The 25,756-nt window shown below is 39.3% G+C and overlaps 1 protein-coding gene and 2 long non-coding RNA genes across 13 annotated transcripts in view; 2 read left to right on the plus strand and 1 right to left on the minus strand.

The window, feature by feature from the left end:
- MAGI2 (membrane associated guanylate kinase, WW and PDZ domain containing 2) overlaps window positions 1–25,756 on the minus strand; it is a 731,950-nt gene that overhangs the window by 275,216 nt on the left and 430,978 nt on the right. The gene's annotated exons all lie outside the window — the stretch shown is intronic.
- Window positions 26–23,210, plus strand: LOC136008098 (uncharacterized). The gene is made up of 3 exons (XR_010609974.1): window positions 26–93; window positions 12,192–12,254; window positions 21,511–23,210. It is a non-coding gene; the product is annotated as an uncharacterized LOC136008098 (long non-coding RNA).
- On the plus strand, window positions 14,661–18,057 carry LOC136007093 (uncharacterized). The gene is made up of 2 exons (XR_010609469.1): window positions 14,661–16,094; window positions 17,531–18,057. It is a non-coding gene; the product is annotated as an uncharacterized LOC136007093 (long non-coding RNA).

Genomic DNA, 25,756 nt, shown 5'->3' on the forward strand with positions numbered 1-25,756 from the left:
ACCACAGCACGTCATGCCCGGAGAGGGAACTGGGAGTTACCCGGAAGGGGCAGGCTCTCTCTCTTCGGGGGGGGTCGAACTTGTTCGGCGGTGGTATCGTATTCTCTTGTTATTTTCTCTTATCAATATTATCATTGGTGGTAGCAGCAGTGGTTTGTGTTATACCTTAGTTACTGGGCTGTTCTTATCTCAACCCGTGGGAGTTACATTCTCCTGATTTTCCTCCCCATCCCTCCGGGAGTGGGGAAGGTCGGGGGGGGGGTGGGTGAGTGGACGACCTGTGTGGATTGGTTTAAACTACGACAGCAAGTCACAACTTCTGACCTGCAGTTGGAGAGAAAAAGGTCTCCTGCCAAGGAGGACTCCAGCTCTGACCCCATCCAGGCTGTTGGCATTTGTCACTGTTGGGGATGTACCAACACAATGAAACAGTCCTGGAAGCAGGGTTCTCCAGGAGCTAGTGCAACCTGAAACAAGCCACCTCTCTTCTTCCCTATAGGAATTTTATTAATTGGCACGTATTAATCTTACTAATCCCCTATAGGAATCTTATTAATCATATTCAGGCTCTCAGACTGTGAAATAGCATGGTACCTTCGTGGACACATCCTTCTATGAAATTCCCTCAATTAACTGCCATTTGAATTGTTGCCTGTTAAAGTCCAAATTTAGTTTTAAAAATTTAATACTGGATAGCCCTGGGTATCTCATTAATTGCCTCCACTGCTAAAAGCATGTACTCCATGTCTAACCTGAACAGGCTCATGTTACAGCCAGGGGATCATGTTATACTTTGGCTGTGAGACTGAAGAGCTATTTATTACCCGATATCTGTTTTTACAAACACTGCAGAAGTACTTGCGAAGTGTGACAAAGTCACACATTTAGCTTTATTTTGCTAAGCCAAACATGCAGGTCTGGGTATCCCACACTAATCGTATTTTCCAGTCCTTTAATATTTCTCATAATCTCTTCTCGAACTTGTCATCTTCCTGCCTGAACTGCATGCACCACAACTGGACAGAGACAGGCAGGAGAGCTTCAGGAAGCTTCATGCATAAAAGTGATGTAAACTTCCAGGTCCTACTGGCCTAGTCCTTCAGTCGACAGTCATATTACAGCTTTGCCCTAATGCCAGAGCACGAGCTTACTCAGTTAATGTGGTTTGCTATGCCCTTATACCTTTTAACTGCCACCAATTATGAGAAAACAATCATGACATGTACAAATATGCCCCGGACTAATCATTCCTTTATAAAAAAATAAATTATGCTTACAACCTACTATCATTTACTTAGATCATCTAATGCAGGTGTCTCTGAATCAGTCATCTGCCATTTTAACAACCACTCTCCACTCAATAAAACATCTGTTTACAGATGCTTGGATTTTGGTTTTTAAGACTGTGTAGTGTATGATTTAGCTAAACACATTAAAATCACACTGAAAGCATTGAAAGTTATGGCCTTTGCCTATGAGGAAACCACATTTTTTTATATGCTGTTTTATATCTACTGATAAGAAAGATGTCTGTGGGGCTGTGTTGTGCAGAAGGAGCTCTGAGAGTAAAATAAATTAAGCTTAACAGTGACAACACAGACAAATAAATATTTGAAATATTTTGATTCCTAAGAAGTCATGAGAAACCTTCAGAGGGTTGGATGTATTCAAGTTTACATAACAGGAAGACACGTGTCAAAACCTTAGAAAACAATGAAATGTGTGTCTGTGTGTGTGTGTATATATATATATATATATATATAAGCATGGATTCTGTCCTGATATTGACAGCAACAGCATAACAAGCTACTGGAGCAAAAATGGTACATGCATGATACTAGCTACCTCTACAATTTTGTAACTAAGAATAAATGATAACCAATATATTGAACACATCATCGACCTCTGAAACACTGTAACCTCGACCAAGAAAGCACAAATTGCCACTAATCTGACTTTGAACTGATGTAAATAGAATTCTTTACACTCACTTTAATTATCTCTTTACAAGTGCTCAAACAACTAGTATATTCTGCATTACAGAAACTAGGTACTTCAGCTCCTAGTTAGGCTCCCAAAGAATTAGCTGTTTATAATCTATGATTTATTGAAATAAATATTTTAATTGAAATATTTATAAAATATTTATATGCTTGTAAAACATATAATACATTATATGCAACCAGGTTTCATTCATGCAGTTGTACACCCATCCAGTCATAACATACTTGGGTATTTGGTTATAGGCAATAGTATTTGCTGTAGCAGAAGAAAGATGGGAAACAGCTTGGTCTGCTGCAAGCTATGCAGGTGAACAGTTTTTATTTGTTTAATGTGACTTTTTAATGAAGACACCTTCATAGATTATGCTAAGAACACGCTTTGTCAATGACACATTAATAAATGTAGCTGAAAAACTACTTTTCACAAAATGACTGAAAAAGCCTCAGTGGGGAAATTTGTCTCAGACTCTAACCTGATACTTGTTCACGAAAAACTGGCTTCCACTTCTCACATTTATTTTGAGTGGGCAACATAACGAAGAAATATAAGAAGGAGATAAAAACCAATGTGTAGACAGCAAGCCTTGATGTTAGGAATGTATTTGGTTTTATTTAGGAATAACTGCAATACCCACTTGCTCTAAAAAGTTTTACGCTGTTTATTGTTTCAAAGGATTGGACAAAACGTGTTATTTATTTAGTACCATTCATCTTCCAGGTGCTTTAATATCTAGAGCATCACAAATGAGAGACAGAAAAAAAACCATAGTATTATCTAGTTTAGCTCCTACCACTACAAAGTTTTTCTTTCATTGCAGTTATGGTGCTTTTCTGAGGCTATTTTAAATATAATTAAAAGTATAAACCCAATCTTAATTCACCCCTTTTTGTACCCAGTTGCCCCAAAAGAAAGTAAAGTATACAGTTAAGATAAATTCTGTTGAGAAAGAAGTCAGAATCTAAAAAAACATCATTTGAAAAGAGCACTTTACACATTATTTATCCAGCCACTGGCTGAATACTCAAATCCTTCATAGTAAGAAGTGGGGGGATGTTGCAACTTAGAAGCGTTGCACTGAAAGTGACAAAACCGTTCAGGTTGCTTTGCTGCAGTGGTTCTTTGTTGTCAAAGTTCCCCCCCATAAAGAATGAAGCAAAAATGCTACTTTTAGTATAATTTTACTGATGCTGCTTCAAATTCCTTTTATGTATAGTTTAATTCTCAAGATCTGATCAAAATGAGAAGGGCAGATAAGCTTTACATGACATAAAGCAATCTAGTGGTGAAATCTCTCATGTTTTATACAGACTTCGTAGCTTTAGACTAGCTTTGCATTCATTCTGGTTTTCATTTCTATATTCATTATAATTCCTCTTCACAAAATACATATAGAGGTTTTCTTAAAATAAATGTGGTTTGTGAAGAGCTTTAGAGGGCTTTAAAGAATGCTTGAAGATTGATTGGATTAAGTCAGGAAACCCTTCCAGGCATGCAAAGGTACAACTGAGGTTGTAGAGGTAGGTGTGAGCAGAGGAGGACAGTTCTGGAGAGAGTGAAATATATTATTCCAGACATATTCTCCATTCTGCTTAAATGGCGATGCACCACAACGATGTATGTACAGAAAAAGGCATGAGAGGTTATCTAAGACGTGTCTGGAGAGACTCACAAGTGTCCCCTGTCTGTCATCTTGAACATTCCCTTCACAATTCTAGTCAAATTGAAAAAAGAATCCAACAACAAAACAACCCTTCCTCCCCCTTCTACCCCCTCCCAAGTCACTCAGGCTGCTTTTGAAGCATCTTGTATAACTCTTTTCCTATTTACAATGAAAGTTTAGGGCTTAATTAACTCTGGTTTTCATCCCTGATACCTTCTTCTGAAGTTGTCTTTCTACAAGTCAGACTCAAAGTGACACTAGTGTCCTATGTACTGAAATAAAAAGAAAGTGGTTTCCCTAGCAACAATATTGACACAAAAGCTCTCATGATTTTCTCTCTCATTCCTGTGTCTTCTTAATGGCTTGAATAATCCAAATAGCAGAGAAAAGCAACACGCATCTGATCTTAATGAACTGTAATGGCTAGACACAGCATGAAAGCAAGCAAAGGTATTTTTCCTTTTATAAACTACTGGACCAGATGATTCAGGTCCACCACCATTTGGAATTATTCATATTATTTTCAGTGAGTCATTTAAAGAGATACTTTCTTCTGTCGAGTTGTGTGCAAAATATTTTTACACTTAATTTCTATCAGCAGTTTGATCTGATAGCTATACAATATAAGATTAAGAGAAGCATGTGTTATACCTTCAATACCATCAAGAGATGGGGAAAAAAGTAGCAGTTTATTAATGGGCTGTCAAATGGAGTGGCTATTTGGGTCCAGCGCCCTGAGAAGGCTCAGACCAGTTTGTGGCTGGCTGGCCCTCCGCTGGATTCTCCCCAGACCTGCTACCCAGGCATCAGTTTTGACTATTTCAGGTTTCTCTTAACGCTTCAGCTCTTCCTACAGTAGTCGTTCCACCTGCAGATTGGTTTTTCCAATGGCTATGTTGTGGAAAACATAAGGGAAACAAAATGAGAAAAACAAATTGTAATTGTTTGGATGGAGTTGTTGTCAGTCTGGTTTTGTCCTTAGCATTCACAGCACTTCAGCATTTACAGTTACATTTTAGTGTCACCTTTTGTAAGATGGCTCACCCTGTACAGCTATATGCATCTTTGCTGTAAGCATAGGTGATGAGGACTATTTCTTCCTAATATTACTGTGGGAACATGAACCATAATTGGGATGCTAGTGGTGGATGTAGTCGCCACTGCTACTTTTACACCAACAGTTTTTTCATTCTTGTTTCCAAGAATGTCTATCTAAAGAACAAAATAATGCTGTAATTTCTGTAAAGGAAGCTCTCAAACTCCAGCCATGACTAACTACCAAAGCTCACTAACGAGTCTTACTACTAGATGCTGGATAAAACAAAGTCGACAAGGTTACCAATTACAGAAATTGGAAACATTAGTCTACAATAAAGCAGAAAACAGCACTCCCAAATCTTCTATTGTTAAATTCTACAATTGCAAGCTAGAGGCATTTGACACACAGCCAAATACTTGTCTAAGATTTTAAGTCATAAGCAATGTGTAATTAACAAAATTCTTTGCTGGTTCTTCTGGGACTGACAGAACATCTAGCTATCATTAGCATTCACTGGATGCCAAGACCAAATGTATAAATATTACATTACTCAAACATGAATATAAATGAAAAATGAAGTATGTAAAACTGGAGCACAAAGTGAACCTAGAAACATTTGAAATGTCAGAAATGGGGGGGGGGGGGGGCAAGATTCAGTTGCTGCAATAGAAAGTTCATTGCTAACAATAGCAGAGGCTGACACTGAATTTTTGCACTTCCATCCATTTCATTAGGTGGGATTGGGCAATTGATGACAACACCTGAATTTAGGTGTCCACCTTTGGTGTATAAACTCCCAGGATATACAGCGTAGGCCAGGATTACAATTCAGTTGATTAAGTGCAAGTGCCATCTTGAAGCTTTGGACTCAGTAAGATACCCGGGACATTTACACAGGACTGGAAGGTTTGAAACAGGATACAGAAGATGCGTGCCCTTCCAGAACAGCAGCTCAAAATCCAGTGAGATAATACACAAGGTCTGCATATACATTAGCATTTGAGTTCAGATCAGAAGTGCACATACGATGCAACCCCCCATTGCTCCTATTAACAATGCATCATTGTGCATGTGAAGCCATCTGAGAGCACATAAGCTGTATTCTTTTCTTAGGGAACTAACACAGAAGATGTCCTTTGACCACCAAAGTGCATTCAATCTGCAGGACTAGAACATAGGATATACACAGTGCAGGCACTGGGGGCACAGCACACATATGCTTCTGTTTACAGATCTGCTCCTATCTTACCGTAGTACCTGCTAGTGCAAGAACAGACTATGTTTTTCCAACTGATACTACAACCTTTATTTAAGCAACTGGCCTGACACTGTCTGAGATAAGGGAATGACTCAGTTCAACCTCAAGTTGACATCTAATGACTGACCAGCTGAATCCCTCTCCAGGCTTTCCTTGGCTAATTAACTGGATATCATTAACTGACAGCAGTGGGAGATCAGACTCCTAGACACAGGTGTCTTAGCACTGAACTGACTCCCTCCCTTTTTTGTCAGCATCACAAAACCTTTCAGGGACAATAGCTTTGTTACTATCCTCAGCAACGATAACTAGAAACTATAGTCTTCCTGGAAACGTGCTCTGTTGGCAATGGTTGAAATGGGGTGGGTGATCATGGATATCTGGTAGGTAAGCAGAGACTTTTGATGCTCTTGTCTATACACCCAATATCCTTCAAAACCTCTATGCTAAATATCAACAAAAAACCCCAAAACAAAAATCAAGTATTACTGAAATGAATCAAGTATTACTGAAATTAAAAGAGAACAAATTGCGACTAACATAAACAAGAGACATAAGGGCAGGTTAGTGCCTATGAAACCCAAACTTCTGCTGTTTGTAGACAGATGTTAGTTTCTGTTGTGATTTTTCATTTTAGCTTAAGAGTTTTAATTCATAACAGTAATCAAAAGCTGCTCAAGTCTTGTATAAAATGTAAATAAACAACACTTATTCACCATGTGACACTGAATCTTGTAAAATAAACACATAAAAATTAGCATTTTTGATCAAAATTACAGATGGGAAAGATTTATTTTGTTCTTAAAGCTGGGTCCCAGAGACACTTAGGATAATAATTTCACAAAAGTATTTTTTTCAGTCTGTGCTTTAGTTTACTTTCAATTTCTAAGTGAGAAATTTTGTGCTGCTTCTTCTAAAAAAACATTCTGTACTCCAAAGGGTTTTGCTGTCAGAAATTAACCCTGAGAGCTAGATAAAATCCTTCCTTTATAAATGTAATCTGCCCATTCTACTAATACTGCTTCCAACATCCTAAATAACCTCTCCTCCTTGCTGACATTTACACTTTTCAAATATTTGATGGAGTGTTTTGCAATCACTTTTCCATCGTAGGTATATAGATAATTTAATCTTTTTATTATGCTGGTCTCTCCAGACTCGATTAAAAATTAAACTGAATAAATACATAAATAGTCTGAGTAATCAGGTAAAATTCCCAATCTACCTTATACACACTGTTTACAGATTACTCCTTTCTCTGGATTTGTTTCCAAAGTATCATAGACATTAACTTGAATGCAAACTTTAAACAGCATTTAACAGAAAATCTTCTAACTCACCTTGGCACTTCTAAGATTTTTGCCACTAGTGTTTTTAATCATCTTAAGTGATGGTCACTTTTATCTTAAAGTAACTGGATTCAAAAGTTGGATAAATCTCCAGAAATCATATCATAACTTTAGTTAATGCTGAGATAATTGATAACAAAACTGCTTAACACCAGAGATGTGACTCCCCATATATGATCCTGAGTTTTGACATGCTCCTGTAATAGAAAAAACTTTGAGGATATGAAAGTGTATGAGAAAATTTATGGGCCCCATTAAGTATTTGCTGTAGAATGTAGACTTTCTCCTAAGCACTTGTGGAAAGATTTTTTCTTCACGTTTAACTACTTTCTTAGCCTTATGATAGCAATTTCCTACAGCAGTAGGATGCTTCTAGTCATGTATTTTCCACATTATTTCATACAGACTGCATTCAGGTTTATTTCTCAAAACTGTAAGTTATCTTATGTGCTACAAATTTTACATTTATAGTGTCATTATACGTTCACCAAATATATGCTCCCTGATCTGATTTCTAAGCAATCCATTCCTTATTGGAATGTGCACCTTAAGTGTAGAGCCCTATGAAAACGTGAGTATTGATTTTGGAATTAATATTTTAAACACACATCGAATAAATTTGAATTATCTCATGATGCTTTCAACATTTTTATTAAATGTATCAGTAAATGATGTGTGGCAAATTTGCCTCAGTAGTAAGATGACTACAGAAAGACACTTTCCATTAATGACTGTAGCTGCTCCTGTATGAGACACGCTTGGGAAGCCTTGTTATACTGGCAATGCAATTGCACCTCATGACTCAGATGTTAAACTGTGGATATGAATCTCTCAAATGAGACTCTTGTGAATCTGTTGAGAACCCAGTCCCACTTGCTCCCTCACTAATAGAAACTAATTATCTTTGTAGACTTATAAAATGCATTTCTTTAAAATGAAGGCCCTTTCTTCTTTAACTCCAGTTTTTACAATTAATTAGCCATAACCAGTTTATTAGATTAAGCAACAGTGACTATGTAATTCTGAAACACAATACACTTTTTTTTTTTTTTAGCTTTAGATGTTGTACTCTACATGTTAAAATATTCAAAAACTATTCTTAATTACCTAAAACACAGCAGACGCTTCTGTACCCTCTATAGAACACACAGAGGAAAATCACCTGGATAGCTTAATTCTTGTCCTTAATTGTGAAATAACTGAAGACTACTCAGAATTTTTGTCACAGTAACTTGATTGGGAGTGTGAAAAAATATACCGCACAGCCCCCTCAACTAACATGACTGCATTAGCAGAAGCCTCAGACTGGACATATTTATACTAGCAAAGAACATATTCTGTTGGGATAGTTTATCTTGTTCAAGGAACCAGTGGGAGTTCTGTCCTTATAAAACCTCTCTTGCTAACAGAAGGTGCATCTTCTGAAGAACATTTTGCTGATTTGAATATATCAGCAAATATGTTTCAGTGTAAGAAGTCTTTAATTCAACAAACACAATTCAAGCTTTAACAGTTTCACTGTGTAAATTAATTAAAATTAACTTACATCATAATTATGATTAATGACAGCAAAATATTACCTGATATTCAACGAAAGTTTTAATCAAACTCCTGGAATTCTCAGAAGTACTGCACATATTCAGAATTAAGTGTTTTGCATCCTTCAGATACACGATTTTCTATCTATCTTTTCTCTTTTATAAGAAGGTTTTTCTAACATTGAAAGTGCTTTCTAAACCTTTTTGGAAACTTCCAGGTTATGTCTATGCACCTTCTCGTCTGTATTTTTCCTTTCTTTACTCTCTTGTTAGCCCTTCCTTCTGTTGTTGTTATTTTTAGCTATTAAGAAAAAATATACTGGAGGAGGGCGGTGGGGGAAAAGAAGCATGTTTTCTTACTAGGGCCAGTTTGATTTGCCTGGAACCTAAATGAATTGCCTTGGATAGCCAGAGACCAAGTGCTCAGATATAGTTTGTTTTTCGCATATATGTTTAAAATCTCATTTTCTTGCTGTGCTTCAGAAGCAATATTATTTCAGCCTCACTGATGTCTATTTTACTGAACTTTTTCCTACCTTAGTTCATCGCAATTGCAAGCAATTACAATCCTTGCTCTCCAATTATAGATGAAAGATACTAATTTTCAGTTATTTACTTATGGTTCATGTGGGGCCATTTAGGAATGTATCTGTTGTGTAAAAATACATCTTAAACACAGATCTTCAAAAAAGGTCACACATTTTCTAGAGGAAAAGATATCATTGCAATGTGTACCACACAAGTACGAGAAGAGAGAGAAAACTGCAGTCTAGAAAGTATAATAATAACAAAACCAAGAGAAAAATATGCCTTATTAAAAAGGATATTAACACATGAAAATTGGAATATTTGTTGAAGATGGCAATATGCTATTTATTACTTTTATTAACAAATGGTTCATATGAAAGCAAAACCATTAACTTCAGACATACGAGTTTTTCAGGGATTTAAGATATTTAGCCCTTATGGTTCTTTATAACGTAGCAGTCCCTGGCCATGGCAGGGGGGTTGGAACTAGATGACCTTGAGGTCCTTTCCAACCCTAACTATTCTATGATTCTATGATTCTATGAATAAGGCTTAAAAACTGCAAAGGGATACTTTGTACCAGCAAGTATCACCCCTGAGGAGCTAATAAAATAAACAGGTAAGAAAGCTTCTCCAGGAATGACTTGTATTTGCTGCAAGGAAAACAAGAACAAGAGTGTGTCAAAGAAGGAGCCATAACTTAGTGAAGGAGTGCAGGAAAAAGATAGCATCAGCAAACGACAAAATTAAGTAATTCTAGCCAAGAGAGAGAAAGGACATATGCTGTACTTGATTTGACTTGCAAATACAATATATCAGGGGAAAATTGCTGGCATAAAGTGAAGTTATTAATAAGTTATGATAGCTGGTATCCAAACCCTGCTGGAGGTACAAGGAGGGCCTTGTGCCGAGTGAGAAGTTTCCAGCCTGCCTTTGTGGGCGAGAAGTCCTTTTCTTAGCCTTTCTGAAGGGGAGGGCATGCAGTCGTGCTGCAAGACCCCAGTTCTCTCAGCAGCAGGTCTGGGTGAAGGGGCGAGGGGCACCCAGGCACCATTACTTCAATCTTCCTCTGTACAACAGAACACAAGGCTTTTCTAAATCCATTCTAATGTGAAATAAAGAACAGATGGGCTAGCCGGTGTGTTTGCTTTCTGAAGGGAAAAAAAAAAACAAACAAAAAGACTTGCTGCTGTAATAAGAATAGTCCAGATTAGCTTTTGCCCACCTTGTATTATCTACTTAATTTCCAATCATCCTACATAAATTTGCAGTACCTCAAAGTTTTTGTTTATTCCAGACTAACATTCTGCAATTTCTCATCACTCCCTAATGATACCAATTTTAATATCACCTTACTCCCTCCAATGTATCTGTAAATGCATTTTTTTTTTTGTTCTGTCCATTTAATTTTTCATCTTGATTCCTCTTCTCCCTTCCTGCAATGCTTTGTGATGATGTTACATATGGCAAACCCTTCCAGAAGCTGTGAAGACAGTGTTAAGCAGTAAGGCTGGTGGAGAAAAGCCAGTGAGCACTGACAAAGAGCTGCAGTGAAATGAAATGTTGATAATTTACACCTTGGGTCTAAAATATGAATCCTCTCAGTGCCAAAAATAAGTGAAAAAAAAAAGACACATATTGAGAAAGAATAACATCAGAATACATGGACTTATTCTAGGAATACTTAGAAAGTATTTAGGAATAGTTCAGTAACAGACTTAACAAATTACAAGTCAGAATGCAAGGTGGAAGAAATCAGGGAGGAATACGATCATTGCCTCATTTAGGAAGGTCAAACCCAGACCAGGAGAAAAATTATTTCAGATGGCCTCAGTGGATGCAAATAGGAACAGTGATTTGGCACTGCACAAAAGGAAATCTCCAGACAAGTAGCAGGAAGCATTTTCTCACCATAAGGATGTTAGATTACAGAGCTGTCTCCCAAGGGAGGTGGTGCAAGGAGCTTCACTGTATGAGTCATTTAAAATTAGACTGAAACAAAGCACCTGCATATACCACAGGCAACATAGCTTTGTTGGCAGGCAGACAACCTCAATGACCTGACAAGTCTTAACCAGTTCTCTTTTCTATCATTGCATTTAATTTCAGTCTGTTCATATTAAGGAAGATGAGAAAAAATAGCATTCTGTAAAGCACTCATGTATTCTTTTCCTGAAGTGACTGATTACAAATGAAAAATGTGTAAATAATCATAAATATTCAGGTATCTGATAGGTAAAATTAATGATTGACTGAACTATTCTCTGGTTTGTGTTATTATTAGGGTATTGTTTTAAAGCATTCCTCCTCTCCCTCTACTGAAATGACAGATTTTCCTTGCCAGAAGGTAAGCCAGTTGGGGGTAAGCAAATACATAAACAAGATTTAGTTATACCTGAAATGATTCTGGTTAGGGCATTTATTTTTGGACTCCTACTGCTTGAAATATCTACCTTTGCAGACACTCCTTGAGCAATGCCAAAGTAAAAATGGTAGCAGCAGAAAGGAAGATAGTACTAGTAGAAACCATTCATATCTGAGAAGCAAGACATCCTAAATTTGCTCCCCTGAGTTTTTCAGCATGCATTTCAGATTACTGAATATCATTGGCTTTTCCTTCAATTCCTGCCATCATGGTCTCAGCAGAGAAAGGAGAAGATTAACATGAAGTTTTGGGGGAGTTTACAGGAAAATATTACAGGAAACATGTTGAGAACTGATTCTGAATTCACTTCTGCTATTGAAATTAACTCTCCTCTTTATTATGCTTTACAGTTATTGAAAATGAATTAACATATCTGTAATTATATTTCAGAATGTGGGGCAAAAATGTAGAATTGCGAAGAAGAGTTCAGTGCTCTCAAAACAGGGATAACAGGTAAGCTCCACTGCAGAAAACCAATGTGTGACCTGTTGGACACACACACACAGTGAGCATATTTAATGCGTTTGAAGAATAGCAAATAAAATACCAGTTTTTATTAAAGAGGGACAAATATCCAAGAACACATTGGCCAATTATTCTGACCTCAAAACGAAGCAGGGCTTTAAAACACACTTCAAAGAAAGAGAAACGCTAACCTGATCTCTCTTCAGTTTGAGAGTTTTACTTGGACCCTTGTGTAGGAAGAGACAGTTCCTTCAGCTTAGCAGAACGAGGATGATTTGCAAAGGGTGATGTAAAAGTTAAATGAAAAATGAATTGGTACTTAAACTTCATTTTTAATGCCATTTCAGACATTGTAGTCCATCCTACGTAGCCTCTAGAAACAGCCAGAAAAATGCAAATTTTACAGGTCATGTGTAGTATCTTCCAGTCCCACATGCAAACTATGTTGGATATAATTCATACACAATGGTACCTCGAGAATGCAAACAAAAATAAAGTTTAGGCCCTTGAGTTGCTACAAATGCAGAGAGTCATGTAAAGGTAATCCAATAATGACATAAAGGGAATGGCGGACTTGTAAGGAAAAAAGGCCAGAAATCAGAGGTTGGTTTCTATTAAGAAGCGGAGTGATGTTCTAGAGCAGTATTTCCACATGAAATAAGGACAAGATATTCTATAATTGTGAGATAGATCTTGGTCAGTTTACAACAGCAGAAGGTGGGAATCCGTTCCTTAGTAAGAACCTAATGAGAGAGGAGGCCTTCATGGCAAAAGCATGAAACCAAAAGCATACATTGTGTGCCAACAGGATGGCCAAACTAAGAGCTTTAAACTCAGAATTACAGGCAAGGTAGAGATTCTTCAACAAGCAAGTGAGCAAGCTGTGAATGGGATAGGCAAGCTAAGAGCCAGGTGAGATGGGAACAGAAGGGTCATAGAAATCAATAAAACAATGCTGAAGTGGCATCACTTTAAGCATAGGTGTGCAAAGAAGGTAGTGCCTGTGGAACAATCTTGAGAAAGCTCTTGAGACTGCTCTGATGAATAAGCATGCCTGGGTGCCTCTGAAATACTTTGATGCTAACAGATGCAGCATGGGGAACCAACACGAGAAATCAGAAGTCTACATGCAGTTATAGTCATGGATCTAACGGAGACATGGTGAGATAACTCACACAGCTAGATTTCTGCAATGGCTGAATACAGGCTTTTTGGAAAAGACAGGCTGGGAATGTGAAGGGAGCATGCTGACCTTCTTGCGGGACTGCAGCTGGAATGCCTGGAGCTCTGCTAGGGGATATTGTGTGGGTGCATTGGGTTTTTCTTCCCCAGGTACAAGGCTTTGCATTTCCTTTTGCTGATCTTGATGAGTTTCCTCTCAGCTTAATTCTCTAATCTCTTTAGGTCCACCTGAATGGCAGCACAACCACCTGGTGTATGAGTCACTCCCAGTTGTGTATCATCTGCAAACCTGCTGAGGGTGTACTGAGGTCCCATTGTCTAGATCATTAATGAAGATGTCTGAGGAACAGTACTGGCCCCAGTATCAGCCCCTGGGATACACCACTAGGCACTGGCTGTTCACCCAGTTTTCAATTCACCATACTATTAGTTTATCTAACCCATATTCTGCTAGATTTTCTATGAGGGTGTTACTGGAAATAGCATCAAAAGTCTTAGTAAAGCTCAGGTAGAGAAACATTCACTGCCCTCTCCTCATTCACAAAGCTAGTCACTAGATAATCTGAAGAGGCCCCTTCCAACCTAAATAAGCCTGTGAGTCTGTGATCTTGAGAATAGCTGTCTCATAGTCTGTGCCAGACAAGAAGAGTAGACAGACTGTGGCAATCTGTCTGTCAGAAAGCAGATAGCCACTGTAATGTCAAAGTGGTTGGCACTGAGTAGTATCAGGTTTACTGATATGAGTAAATGTGGAACCTGACCCCTACCTGTAAGGCTTCTTTTGCAATCCTAGGGAATTTTAGAGCTGACTTTGTCTAAATTTATGCTCATCAGGGCTATGGATGAAAATGGTAGCTCATCTCTATATCTGTACCCAGTAGACTAAAACACTGATGCATTTCACTCTGTCCTCTGCTTGAGATCATTAGCCCTGGAGTACAGTCCTGTTCTGCTAAGGGCCTCTTCTGGGATCTTAAACAGGTCTTTAGCCTTGTAAGAGTGTTCACCTCATCTACTTAAGTCCTTTAGCAAGTGCCCTGTAATTTAGTGCACCCTAAATTAAAAACTGAAATTCTCTATATAGAGCATAGAGAGAACTGAATGCCTCTAGGGGGTGATTAGGAACATTAAGCTAAACACTTAACGTTACCTGATGTGAATAACCTCTCAATCACACGCTGTTTTTCCTAGTGAATTCCTGATTCATCCACACAGAGAAAATGTACAGAATGAGAAAGTTCAGTGAGAAAGATGAGTATTTAGTATTTATTATTATCTGAATGCTGTGTGTCTTTGTAACACATATCATGCAAACTTTTGAAGCTGATGAAATAGAGGTGTTGTGGAGAATTTCTGCATTCCTTTATCAAATAACCCACAAAGGAAGTATTGAAAATAGCTGGTTTCTTTTACCTTCTTTTGCCTTGATGACTTATGTGGATAGCACTGCTGAAAGTAAATGCTATCTCATAAAACCAGTGTATTACTGAACACCCTCAGAATGAGAAATGGAAAGAATGAGATAAAGCAGCAAAGGAAGGTAATTATTCCGTAAATTGCAGTTCAGCTGCATGAAGACCACTATAAGAATATACCACTACACTTTGCCCAACCCTTTTTTATAAATAAAGATTATAGTGAGAAGCTGAGAAGTTACAGCAGTGCTGAAACCAGTGGAAACTGCCACCTGTAATGAAAACAAAACACACCGTCCCACCCCTCACCTCTGGTTTAATATACTTCAACATAATTCCGTAAGAATGTAAGAATTCTAAGGGGAAAAACCTGTATAAAAAAAAAAAATACTGTTTAGGTAATGCAGGTTTTTTCCTGATTCTTGTCTACTCGGATTGCCACACTTCAAAACAAAAAGGCCTCTTGAGTTCATACTAGCTGTCACCGTTGTAAGTCACTACATAAAAATTAGGCTTTTGTACAAGCCATGTGCCATTAAGGTAAACACTCCATACACACGGTCTGTATACATGAGATGAGGAGCTGATGAAAAGTTCAGAAACCAGAAGGATTTTCCTAAAACGTTACCCTTTAATCTCATGCCTGGAGTATGTTTCTTTTTTCCCCAGAGTGACTTCCACTGACAAGATCACTAATACCAAGAGTCAAGAATAGTTCAGGATGCAGTAAATTACTTGCAACTGATAAAACAAGAAAACCATACAGAGTGTAGGTAGACACTGCTTAAAGTCCAGAAGGTCATGGATGCAGGCTCTGCTCCAGCTGATTCAACCTAAGACTCAAAGTAGAAGATAACACCAGCTTTTCACCTCACAGCACCTAAAAAAAATATTTCTCCCTGCTTCTCTAAGCTTGCACTAAAAAGCAAAGGAAGTTACTGAGCTGTAGTCAGTTTAGCCTCCTCGTGACACAAAGCACCGCCTGTTGACTGTGTAGCTGTTAGAGGTGTCTACCTTAAGTATAATGCCAGAAAAGCTAACAGTCTCATCCCTTCTGTGCTTGGCAAACCAGTATCTTTGCTTTACCTTTATCGGATAAGTGCACTCTATTCATCTCTAGGTTTTTCTGTTACTTAGAAGAACCCATCCTGACATTGACAGTAACTCCTCAGTGCAGTGGTTGCGCTGAGGTAGCAAAGGCTGGGGGCTAATACTGCAAACGCACTGCCAGGTAAGGTTACGGAGAGAATTTGTTAAATAGCATTCTAGGGGAATTCTTTCATTTCCATCATTTTGATTTGCTTCCTTTCTCTTTCCAGCTAATTTTCACCACTGCACATATAATCATGCACATCTTCATACCATCTGTCTCCTTTCATATTTTTTATAGCTGTATCAGTCAGAGTTTTAATTTGAATTTTCATTGATAAAGAGATTTTTACCCTGCCTCAGACAGAGAAATAGAGGTTTTCCAAAGATAATAACAATTTCAGTATCCTACAGGAGGTTTTATTTCTGTTTCTTTTAGCTGCAGAGTTTTTATGCTCAGCAGACTGGTATCCAAATACAGCTGGGAAACAATACGACAATGAAACGTGTGCTGGGGATTACCAACACAACTACTTGCAACCAAAACCTCCACAGGGAGGTTTCACAAAATTTTTCTCAAAGGACTCTCAATTGTGAAGTTACAGCAGCCAGCGGCTTTTGGTTAGGTCTAACTCATAAAGCAAACTTCTGTCTGACATATCCCAAGTGTCAGCTTGGCGACAAGGATACTGCTTCCCTTGGCACACTCTTTGTCTATCGATAGCAAGTGAAGAGCTCCTCAAAATGGTGGTGGTGCAGGATCTGCTCCACAGCCTGTATCCTCTCCTATAGGGCCTCTAACAGGCCTTGTACATACTGGGCAAGGGAGGCTTGCCCCTTTCACCTTGCCTTTGTACAAGTCTTTCAAAACCTTATAATAGAAAACTTTTAATGGGATGTTTTGTGATAGTAAGCAACCTGTGCAGCCTACTGGAATATAGAAAACGTAAACTAGCTTGCTTTAGAAAAAAGCTTTTGGGTTATTATGAGCCAGACTGAAATCTCTTTAACCGAATGTATTAAAAATGCTGACAGTAATATTGTTTCGTACGAGAAACTGTGCTTTAAAGTTTTTTAGATGGGAATTAACTCTCCGACTGAAGCTTTAAGCTGTGAAATTATCCAGTTTCTCCATTTTAATGTTGAAAACTAATATATTTCTTGTTAAACTGGGCAAAGAGTCAGCTGTGAGCTACACTATCGCTAGATTTTCCAAGTGATGTGACTTTCCACCTCCTCCCTTAGAGTGAAAGGATGCTCCACTCTCAGTTGTAAGAGCCATTCAATCATCACTGTACAGTGTCTACGTTTTAAACACTCATTCTTGCATTTTTGTCTAATTTATCAGCACCCTTTTATTCATCACCTCCTCTCCCTTCCTCACTTATTTTCTATACTGGCTCTATGTTTCCACTTGTGTAACTCCTCACGCAACTGAGCATTTGCTTTCACCTTTCCTGTTATTGCTAGCACCAGCTCTTAAAAAATCTCTTTGCATCTCCCCATTGCTCCTGACATGCCCTCAGGAAGAACTATTTATATCCACACTATGATGCCAACAACTTCATGATTTCACAGGATCACAGAACAGCTGAAGTTGGAAGGGACCTCCAGAGGTTATCTCGTCCAACCTCTCTGCTCAAGGAGGGTCACCTGGCAGAGGTTGCCCAGAACTATGTCTGGACTGCTTGTGAGCATCTCCAAAGATGAAGACTCCACAACCTGTCTTGACAACCTGTGCCAGTGCTTGGCCACTTGTACAGTAAAACAGTATTTGCTAATATTCAGAGGGAACTGGTGTTTCTGTTTGTGCTCACTGCCTCTTCAATACCTCTCTTTACCTCTTTCACACCTCTTTCATATCTCTAAGTGTTCCTACGTACAGCAAGATAATAATCAAATCGCTGGCCGATGGAGACCTACTGCTTGACATTCAGCTGCTTTCCCTACTGACTGCTTCCATCTATTGTCCTTCATCTCATACTGCAATCATAAATTCCAGAGGGAAAGGGCTTTTTTCTCTGCTTCTGCAGCACCTTGCTAGTGGTTTTCTGTTCTATGTCTGAGGCTCTCTGACACCATGTAAATAAAATAGCCACAAGAAATTTGTTTCTTTCATTTAAAGCTCTTACAACCTCTACGCTTTTTAGGGGAGAACATGCATAAGCACAGAATGAAGGCCAAACTGTACCATCCCCTTACAATCTACATCAGTGTCTGTGGAAGACCCGGCAAATGTGCCCATACTTGGACAGAAAGAGTATTTTATTCTCTGTCAGCAATTTGAAAGTTTGTTATTTTTATCAGGAGTCCTGAATTCAGTGACAGAGAATGTAATGCAATTCGCAGGTAAACTAGGATCAAAGCAAGGGTTTTGTATTCACCTTCTTCTGATCTTGAGCAGCCTTGACCAAGTATCAAGCTGCCATGGACATGACTAACTCACATCCTATTGCTTCCTGATGATAACTGAAGGAGCTTAGACTGAGGCTTAAATGAGTCTGGAAATATTAATCTAAATCCTGAAAAGCCACTCAGTTTGCAAGATGCTGTGGCACCTCTCCTGCACTACTTTCAGTGTTGGTGCAATGATTATACTGCATTTTACTTGTCCTAGTGTAGGTTTCTTCTGAATCAGTAGGACCTTTTAAAGCTTATTCTGTATTCTTGGCTACTTGTTTTTCTGTATGCTTGACATAAAATAACTGCAGATGTAGGTCATCAACAGGGCTATTATATTTCATTCTCTACCAGCATATTTGACCTTGATTTCTGATTGTATCTCCATTACTTTCACTGGAAATACAAGGGGAGTCTTCCATTGGTCAAAAAAATGCCATATGTCTATCTATTCCTTCACTTACACAAGGTAAAACATAATTATTTTTGCAAAAGGTGCAAACCCAATACATGGATTTCCCTACACTTGAAAGGTTTTGTGTGTTTGTTTTAGTATCTTTGTTTTGTTTTTTTTTTAATCAGAAACTGCCTTGCTTTGAAACACAAACGCTTCTTTTAGTGCTTGGGCTTTGCTGGTCTTTTATCTTGTTTTAATTAGCTCACTTGGGAAGTAATGTAGCTGTATTGCAGAAAAAGCTGTATCAGTAGGTTGAATCCTTCTTTTCAATTAACCATACAAATCCAGGCCCTCTTCCCACACTTATACTGAGTTATACCACACTTGGCACAACCTGCTTCTTTCAATGTCAATCATTACTTTTAAGTCATCTTGACATGAAGCAGCCCTGTTTTGTGCCAGCAGGTAGCCAGATGCACATTTTTGTTCACCTGTCTGGAGTCCACCACAGCAGCCATGATCAAGGTTTTATGAAGTCCTGCAAAGCCCTAGAACACCTTGCTATTGAACTAGAATAATCAAAGTGAGATTTCAAAAATCACAACTCCTCCCAAGGCCATGAAAAAGAATTTTGTTATGTCTTGCTGCAAAGCAGTTTCTGCTGAAAGAGCAGAAATACAGAAACTACAATCCTTGCTAGTACAGGGAAGCCTTATCCTGGGCTTATGGAAACCGGCGTGGTTAAACAAGGAGCTGCTGGGCAAACTCAAGTGGAAAAGGAGAATCTATGGATTATGGAAGGAGGGGCTGGCCGCTTGGGAGGAATATCGGACAGTTGTTAGAGGATGTAGGGAGGCAATTAGGACAGCTAAGGCCTCCTTGGAACTCAATCTTGCTAGTCGGGTTAAAGACAATAGAAAGGGCTTCTTCAAACACATAGCAAATAAAACTAAAACAAGAGGCAATATAGGCCCACTGCTGAACGAAGTGGGTACCCTGGAGACAGAGGATATAAAGAAGGCAGAGGTGCTGAATGCCTTCTTTGCCTCTGTCTTTACTCCTGCAGACTCTCCCCGAGGGCCCCGGATTTCTATAGCCCCAGAAGGAGTCAGGACAAAGGAGGAGTTTGCTTTGGTAGATGAGGATTGGGTTAGGGATCAGCTATGCAAACTGGACATCTGTAAATCGATGGGTCCGGATGGAATGCACCCACGGGTGCTGAGGGAGCTGGCGGAGGTCATTGCTAGGCCACTTTCCATCATCTTTGGTAAGTCGTGGGAAACGGGCGAGGTGCCTGAGGATTGGCGGATGGCAAAGGTCACACCAATCTATAAGAAGGGCAAGAAGGAGGACCCGGGTAATTATAGACCGGTCAGCCTTACCTCCATCCCTGGAAAGGTGATGGAACAACTTATTCTTGACTCCATCACTAGGCATATCACGGATGAGGGGGTCATTAAGAACAGCCAACATGGTTTTATGAGGGGGAAGTCATGTATGACCAACCTTATAGCCTTCTATGAGGAAGTGACTAGGTGGAGGGATGATGGTAGAGCGGTAGATGTAGTTTTTCTTGATTTCAGTAAGGCATTTGATACTGTCTCCCACAGCATCCTCATAGATAAGCTGAGGAAGTGTGGGCTTGACGATCAAGTAGTGAGGTGGATCGAGAACTGGTTGAAAGGAAGAAGGCAGAGAGTTGTGGTCAATGGCGCAGAATCTAGCTGGAGGTCTGTGACTAGTGGAGTTCCTCAGGGGTCGGTGCTGGGACCGGTGCTGTTTAATATTTTCATCAATGACCTGGATGAGGGAACTGAGTGCACCCTCAGCAAGTTTGCTGATGACACAAAACTGGGAGGAGTGGCTGACACACCAGAGGACTGTGCTGCCATTCAGCGAGACCTGGACAGGCTGGAGAGTTGGGCGGGGAGAAACTTGATGAAATTTAACAAGGGCAAGTGTAGAGTCTTGCATCTGGGGAAGAACAACCCCATGTACCAGTACAGGTTGGGGGTTGACCTGCTGGAAAGTAGTGAAGGGGAAAGGGACCTGGGGGTCCTGGTGGATAGGAGGATGACCATGAGCCAGCAATGTGCTCTTGTGGCCAAGAAGGCAAATGGCATCTTAGGGTGCATTAGAAAGGGAGTGGTTAGTAGGTCAAGAGAGGTTCTCCTCCCCCTCTACTCAGCCTTGGTGAGGCCGCATCTGGAATATTGCGTCCAGTTCTGGGCCCCTCTGTTCAAGAAGGACAGGGAATTGCTTGAAGGAGTCCAGCGCAGAGCCACAAAGATGATTAAGGGAGTGGAACATCTCCCTTATGAGGAGAGGCTGAGGGAGCTGGGTCTCTTTAGCTTGCAAAAGAGGAGACTGAGGGGTGACCTCATCAATGTTTACAAATATGTAAAGGGTAGGTGTCAGGATGATGGAGCTAGGCTTTTTTCAGTGATATCCAGTGATAGGACAAGGGGCAATGGGTGTAAACTGGAGCATAGGAAGTTCCACATTAACATCAGGAAGAACTTCTTTACTGTAAGAGTGACAGAGCACTGGAACAGGTTGCCCAGGGGGGTTGTGGAGTCTCCTACACTGGAGATATTCAAGGCCCGCCTGGACAAGTTCCTGTGTGATGTACTGTAGGTTACCCTGCTCTTGCAGGGGGGTTGGACTAGATGATCTTTTGAGGTCCCTTCCAACCTTTGGGATTCTGTGATTCTGTGATTCTGTGATTGCGCAAGACTCTAAGGGTTGTTTTTTCTTTCAGGGAACTCCTCAGTATAGGTGTGTCAGGAAAGAAGAAGCACGGAGAGACAACTGAGGAGAAATACAGAAACGTTTCCTGCATACACACGGCAGGTTTAGGAAGGACAAAGAACAGCTGGAGTTGAAACTGCTGGGGACACCAAGGGCAACAAGAAGGGCCATTTACAAGAAGGACAACAAGGAACATCTACAGCCACAGCAGCAACTGGGCCTGCTGCCCAGTGTAGTAGGTGACCAAATGATGGAGAGCATGGGGAAGGATAAACTCTGTGAAGGATTCAGTGTCTCCATTTGTCCCGGCCTTTACTGGCAAAATCTGCTGCTCATCCCCAGGCCTTTCAGGTCTTTGTTTAGTAGCAAAGACTGGCAAAGATGGTACTACCCCCAAAAAAGGATCAAATTAGGTACTAATTAGGTCATCTGGACATATGCAAATCCATAGGGCTGGATTGGATGCATCTGAAGGTGCTGGGAAGCTGGCTTGATGTTATTTTGGGACCATTCTTTAATGTGTTTGAAAAGCTGTGCTGATTAAGGGAGCGAAGACTAGAGAAGGCAGTTGTTAAAACTATCTCTGAAAAAGGCAAGAAGGATTTAAGGAGCATACTCAGAAAAAAAAAATAATCCTTTGATTCATATGAAGATATTAAGAGGAAGGCATTATGGAAGCTTTAATATACCTTGTCTTCACAAAATAAAACTGCTTCACGTTTTTGGAAAATTCTTAGATATATGGAAGGACTTATAGCAATGAGGGTTTTCTCCATGTGCTTTAGGAACCTCCCAAACACCTTCTGGATTTCATTTTATGGTATCTAGCAGTACACTTTTTGCTACAGGAAGGTGGTAATTTCTCATCTGAAGCAGAATAATGAGAAATACCCCAAATGCAAATGTGTAGTATCCAAGAGGATATAAAATTCAGAAGAACTTCATAAAAACATACAACATGATAATTGCATGTTAACTGGATATAACAGATATTGTGTCTTCCAAGTATTGTATGAAAAAATTAAGATCTCTGCAACTGAGCAATGTAGCTAAACATTTCTTCAGAGCAGTGACACATCAGTATAATTTGTAATTTGAGATATTAAATTCTTTCACATCTTTTGTAATAACTAGAGATGAATGTGCCTTACCAGTGTGATAGCCAGATAGCTCAGGCTGTACAGAGCATGACAGTATTTTTCTAATATAATCTGCATTTAAACTAAAGCAGCACAATATATATTGCAGTCGAACTTCAGTTAGAAATGTATCTGAAATGTGCACTTAAACTGATTGTGATCTGTTTATAAAAAAAAAAACAACCCACAGTCAAAACCTAATGTGTCACATAGACAGCATTAATAAATACTATACTCAATAGACAATAACTATATTACAGCCTTTAATTAATCTCTTTACCAGTGCAGGAATATTTCTACTAATAACTACTTTTAAACTTCTTAGAGATGAAACTTGGATCTCCACCTCTGGAGGTTATTCGACCATTTAAATCACATCAGTATGAGAAAATCTGTTCCCAATATTAAATCCAAATGTTCATCCTTTCCAGATTCATCAGATTAGCCCTGGTTACTTGTTTGGCCAACTCTGAATTATCTTTGTTCATCCACTGGGTTCACACATTTTAAATTCTCTGAGTTTCTCAATCGTTACTCAATAAAGCGCTATCTGATGAGTTCTCTAAATTTATTCCCTACAGCTCTCCTGATAATTTGCATTACTTTTGTCTGGACACTTCAGTTCATTAACACCTTTCTGGTAGCAACTGCACAGAATTGTAAAGAATAGGGCAGGTCTTGGGCTGAGCTGATACACAATCAACTTGGCTCCACAAAAAACACGAAGGCAAAGGTTGTTTCTTGATTTCCCTGCAGCTGAGATCCTCTTGGTATTGATCTCATTTTGATAGAAAATAAAGTACATTGACAGTTGCTTCAATAAGCCTGTTTGAACAGTTTCTGGAGCACACAGACCCATATAATATGTACTCTGTGGCACCTGGTCCTTCTTTATATCTTGGGGAAACACATGAGCAAAGAAGAATGTTGTGCGCTTGTGGAACATACATCCACTTGATTTCCTCAGGGAAAAATACCAGCTTATGTAACTTAAAGTAACTCTTAGCTGGTAATAAGTTGCTGCTTATCATAGCCACAGAATCTCAACAGAACATGACTTGGTTGAACTGAATGTCCATGGAGTTCTGCTAAGCTACAGAGCACCAGCCAGCAGAATTATGGGTTCTTTCAAGCCATATGCGACTGTGGCTAGCCTCTGACTTTGTACCTGACACAACTAGTTGGAAGAAGCACTTCCAACATGGTCAGAAACACTGCTCTGGTGACCTAGCATTACCTACTTTGGCACCAGAGCAGTCTGACAGGCCAGGCAGGGAGTTCAGCCTGGCAGCTGGCTGCAACACAGCTTAGTTGAGTGCATCCCTATCACAGACTGCTCAACATGCACACAAATCAAGTCTATCCATGGCCATCCCTGGTACACCCACCCAGGCATGGCATGAAGCGGAAATATGTTCCTGGAGACAGAGAAAATAGCAATGGCTCTTGGTTTTCTTTCAGTTAAACCCTGTTGGAAACTGGGGAAGCCAGTGATCTCTGATTTCTCTGGAAGTGCACAGGATGAAGGAGCCATCACTGTCTGTTTAAAGGCAGAGTGATCCCACTTCTCATTTTAACCATAAAACTATAGTCACATAAACTTTCATTTCCTGGATGTCACTTTTTCATACAACATTACGGTGATGTCACCTTTTCTTACTGCTTGCACCCCTGCAGCAGGCCAAAACTGACCACATATTTAATATTTATGAAAGAACAGTGTTTGCCTATTGATATGGACTGCAGCCTCATGTATCTGAAGGCCTTCCCCAGCCAGCAGCTTGGTTGAAATGTCACCAGTCTGCTATACAGTATAGTGACCTGCTGCAGGACCCACACAGAAGACAGAACCCTCTAACTATACGCCTTGCTGCAGAAAAGGAAGAAGAGCCCAAGCTGCAGGAGTGAGAGGACCACAGCAGGACTATGGTCTATTAGCCTCACCTGCTAACCCTGGCAGCAGGAGGCAAGCAGCACCACTCATAAAACAGTGTTTTGATGTCACCAGTGTTCCTGTCTCTGGACGCTTACTAGGACAGAGGCCTGATTATTTAAGATAGAAGCAACCATACAACAGGAATGGCAATTATTAAAATAATGAGCATTTAGACAGCCTCCAATTCAGAGCAGAGAGGACGGATACATTCTGCCACACAAATTCTACCTTTCAGAAAGTTTAAAAAGGCACAGTAAAAGTCATGAAAGTTGCCCTTTATATTGCAATAATATAATTTTAAAAGAAGTTGGTTTTCATATGAAAAGGAAATAATACTTACTCAATTTTTATTCCTTTCTTACTTCCTGAGAACATGACAAAATACGTGACTTTTTTAAAAAATGTAAATGTGTTGTTTTATGCCTTAAAATGCATTAACAAATACAGACAGGATTCCTTATGCATGTTGATATATCCACTGGCATTATCTTCTTGAGCTTGTAAGCATTTACATTTTTTGCATTTCATATTTAACAATGAGATTCAACTCCTTCCTCTAGCCCAAGGGTGAGGGAGGAAATGCAAAAAAGCCCACAAAATCTGATTAATATAGATCAGGTACAAGAACTCAATCAGATCATGATGTCACTGAATAGACAAGATTCTATCTCCTAGTTTTTGACCTAAATTATGATACATCCACATTTATCTATTCTCAGAATATGTAAATGGTGAGAAATGGACATTATATTGATATGGTGACTACCCCTTCAAGAGGCACTTTCAACAGGAATGTGATTTTTACTATAAAATATCTCATTTCATTCATCTATGCCCCTGAAAACACATTCTACTGCTGAAAGATATGGCTTTTGAAAGACTACTTCTATTTTTGTCTATATAGGTCTACTTTCATGATTCCTTTGTTTCCCATTTTAAATCAGAATATTTCATGAACTACTGTGTTTAGGTCTTAGCTTTATTATCTTTATTTTGATTCATTTCCTTTGTATCCTTCTGCTGAGTGCTCAGGATGTTCTGCTCACAAGGGAACGCCGCATACAGTAAGTGGGTGGAATTTTGAATTCCTCACAATTTTTTCACATGGAAGAATGGAATCAAAACTACTGGAATCAAACACCATCTCTTTATAAAACCATTGTCACCACAATGCAGTAACT

Source organism: Lathamus discolor, chromosome 1, assembly GCF_037157495.1.
Source record: "Lathamus discolor isolate bLatDis1 chromosome 1, bLatDis1.hap1, whole genome shotgun sequence".
Lineage (NCBI taxonomy): Eukaryota > Metazoa > Chordata > Aves > Psittaciformes > Psittacidae > Lathamus > Lathamus discolor.